This window comes from Xenopus laevis, chromosome 1L (genome assembly GCF_017654675.1).
Source record: "Xenopus laevis strain J_2021 chromosome 1L, Xenopus_laevis_v10.1, whole genome shotgun sequence".
In the NCBI taxonomy this organism is placed as follows: domain Eukaryota; kingdom Metazoa; phylum Chordata; class Amphibia; order Anura; family Pipidae; genus Xenopus; species Xenopus laevis.
Genome location: NC_054371.1, coordinates 128,587,774 through 128,591,795, shown reverse-complemented (window position 1 = coordinate 128,591,795; position 4,022 = coordinate 128,587,774). Strand labels below are relative to the sequence as shown.

At 35.0% G+C, this 4,022-nt stretch overlaps 1 long non-coding RNA gene across 1 annotated transcript; it reads left to right on the top strand.

Moving 5' to 3' along the window:
• Positions 1–1,936: 1,936 nt before the first annotated feature.
• Positions 1,937–3,596, top strand: LOC108696854. Its single transcript, XR_001932339.2, has 2 exons — positions 1,937–1,997; positions 3,161–3,596. It is a non-coding gene; the product is annotated as an uncharacterized LOC108696854 (long non-coding RNA).
• Positions 3,597–4,022: the final 426 nt, after the last annotated feature.

Below are 4,022 nucleotides of genomic sequence, written 5' to 3'. Positions count from 1 at the left end.
TAAAATCACATTAAAAATTCGAATTTGAACATTGATTATTCAGACCCTTAGGGGCAGATTTATCAAAATGTGAGTTTAGATCTAAATAAATAAAAACTGTTTAAGTTGATGAAAATATGGTTCTAAAAATGCCATAGGAATGAATAGAAGGTGGGTGAGTTTTTATTAATTAAGATCTAAACGCACATTTTAATAAATCTGCCCCCAGGTAAAACACTCATAAAAGTAGCAATTGTGAACTGCCATAACAGTAGCAGAAGTCAGTAGGTAGAATTTATTATTATTAACATGTATTTATAGAGCACCAACATATTGTGCAGCGCTGTAAAGTAAATGTGTTTATACAACTAAATCACATGAATTTCATACGTAGAACATATGGAGTTACATACATCACAACCAATACAGGTACAAAAGGTGAGGAAGACCCTGTGCAAAAGAGCTTACAATCTAAAGGGAATGAGAGAGAATGGCATGAGTGTAATGGCAAAGTTCAGCTGATGTGAGACGTGATTAGTTATAACCCAAAGTAGTTTCTGTAAAGAACAAGTTGGGAAACAGCAGAATTACTCCTCATTCAGCCATCATTTGTGTCTTTTGGTACAGTATATATTTATTATGCATATTTTAAAAAGATGTGTTTTATTAGAAGTATATTTAACATGTTTAATATAATTTTAAGGTCTTCCAAGGCCAAAATATCTTTGAGTTTTCCAGATACTGTGTCTACAATGTAATGTAGTTTATCTGTGTGGCTCCAACCAGCCTTCTGAATATCCCACCTTGTTATAATGAATAATTCTCTATATGAAGGCAGAGATGTTGGCCTTTCCTGGAAAGTAAACCAGATGTTGAAAAACCCAAAGTAACTTACTGGAAGTAGAAGAATGTGATAAAATACAGACAATGTTGAAATACTGTGGAAGGCCCAAACAAACAATATAAACATAAAGTTTAGGTTCCTGGTTATAAATACTTTATTTGTTCCAGAACAAGTCCTACCATGCATATATTTGAAACAAAGATAGCTCAGCTCAGTCCTTGCCTTCAAATTCTGTGCCAAAAAAATTATGAAACCAGAAATCCATGCTTGTTCCCATATAATAACCAGCTGAGAAAAAAGGGTATTTCCACGAATTGTTAAAATATATGCCTTAGTAAAGCTTCCCTGATAACTGGCCGCTCACTGCTGTCTGAGGCAAGGTTTTCACCTTGCCTCATGGCAGAAGCGACCCTGGTAGCCAATGTCCATACTGTATGGGGCAGTTTTATCAAAGGTCAAATTTCAAAGTTATGTGAATTTTTTTAAAGCTAATAAATTCGAATGTACTCACAACTCGAATGGGAGGTTATTTATGAAATAAATTGGATCAAATAGGAACAACTCTAATCGAATCCGAATCAAATTCTAATCTAGTTTTCCTCTAAAAAAAAAACCTTGACTTTTGAGAATTATATGACATGCGTCAAATTTTTGTTTGACGCGCAATAATTTCTTTGACGCACAACATTTCTATGGGGCAAAAATTTGGCTAATAACTACTATTAATATCTTCGAATAGTTCAAAGGACGTCTGCCATTGACTTTTACATGAACTCGGCATTGTGAATATTTTTTGAAGAGGAGCTCAAGTTATTTCTAAATAAGGACTTTGCAATTTTAAATATGTTTAAATATATTTAATATGCAATGGTGTTTTTTTTCCCGTAGTATACTAATGAATTTTTTTCTTAAAAATTTTTGATGTTACTGGTCCTTTAACCAGGTTTTTGTTTCTTTCCCTTTAGGCATAAAAGTAATCAAGAGCTTCAAGGAGAACTAAAGGTTAACTAAAGAAATAGGACAGAAATGTTGTACATTATGTTTTGGGCTTCTATACCAGCCCAAGGCAACCACAGCCCTTTAGCAGTAAAGATCTGTGCCTCCAAAGATGCCCAAGTAGCTCCCCTTCTTCTTTTTCTGCTGATTCACTGCACATGCTCTGTGCTGCTGGCAGGTACTGACTTTAGGGATGCACAAGATACTTTATATACAGCATATAATATGTGTCACAATGTAAGGCTGATTAGTAAATAATTCAGACTATTGGTACATGGCAGTTCAGAAACCAGCACAATTAGCATCAGAGTTTAATAATTAACCCAGTAGCATCAGCTTATATGACAGGCAAACCTCATTTTCTGCCCCTAAGCTTAGCTTCTTAATAGCTGCTCAAAGCACACTGAGCATGTGAGTGTTGTAGACACTCCTAATAAAATCAAGATGGGAAACTCTTGTGAAGGCTGGAATTGTTACTACATTAGTGATGCCTGCACCTTTAAACTGGTTAATTAAGTTCAGTATGTAAAATATGGCATTTCTAGCCATATACATTTTTAGGGTTTAGTTCTCCTTTAATGATAGGGAGCTCACACTTGTCTGTTTACTAACTGTGATACTGATCAAACAAGTGTTTTCTGTGCATTTAACTTTTACACACTTCTGGGTGATCTGCTTCGTCTAATAAACTGAGACAGTAAGTAGTACATCTGAAATATACCTTCATTATATGGAATAGAGCTTCTGGTACCCAGTCTCGTGGGTTGGCACAAGAGCTTCCACTTGGCTGATATTTTACCAGCCCTGCCAGTAAAAATTATTCTCAATGCCAATATTATTCATAAATATTTTAGAAAACAGGAAGGCTGGGATAAATGTTTCCAGAAAAGGTGATGCTGGCATCCCGAGCTGGCAACTTGGAATGAGGAAGATGAAGAGCCAGGTTTCATGGGTTAAAACTGTTTTGTAAAAAGGGAAGAAAAAGGGGCTTGAAACATAAAAGCATAGGGCTCTTGTCCATGGAAAGTGGCGATTTATAAACTCTGGATCTAGACATGTGAACATTGAATATGTATAGATCTATAACACTTTACTAATCATGATTTCTATAAAGATCATTAGTGCATTCCTTCAATAGAATATTCTACATAGCATTGGCATTATACATGTGTTGCAGTATCTACAACCAATGTGCTAATTAACTGATTTGTAACAGTTTTCTAAGGAACAAGTATCTATATATTTTTCACATAGTACAGTTTCCCTTTTAACCACAAGTCTATCTGTTTTAAAACAATGTATTTCTTTTCTCTACTTTCCATATCTTTCTTCCCCCCCAAGGGTCATGATGAGCCTGCAGATTTGTAACAATACGGATTTGTCACTTCGTTGTGTACTGAAGATCTGTTGGGGTTGAAATGCTGAAATACTGGATGGAATGCTAATGTAAACTTAAAATACATTAGCACCTCAGGAAAATAGGTGTGGATAGGAAGGATATGCAGAAATAAAGCTTCTCCCGATGAAGGGTGGATATGGAATGGCTGCGGAACTCTAATTTATAACATCCATTGGAAATCAATACGTAAAATACCCTGTCACATTTAAGTGTTCTCTGTGACCTTTCACTCAACAGAATCCTTTGAGTCACAGCAGGAATAAGTGTGACCCAACCCTGTGTTACAGCAGAATTAATGACAATGGACATGTCATTCTGGCTTGCATAAGAAATAAACATAATAATTGGCTTTTTTTAATAATAAACTGTAAGAGATAGCACTTCTAGGTATTTTGTGACATCATTGCTTTTTTTAATACATCTCTGCCATTTGTCACAGCGCAAGCATTCACAGAATTTATTTTTAATGAGAGCGAGATTGTAAACAGTTAGGATAATGTTAAATCAAGTAAAATATACTGGATGTCATTTAAAGATATGGATGATCCTTTGGGTATTATGCAGTACTGGAATTTGATAAATAATTTGATTTATCCTGAGAGCACAGGGGTGACCCTGAAGTGCTAATGCTAGAGATCCTATAGAGAAATGAAGTATATATAATATGGCAGTTAGTACAAGTATACTCTCTACTATGGGGGGCCTTTTAAAAGAGAATGTATTTTTTAACGTTTTCATTTATTATGTAATCTGCTGGCTTCTTACCATGCTTAGAGATAATTGTCCCAACCAAAAAATAATTCA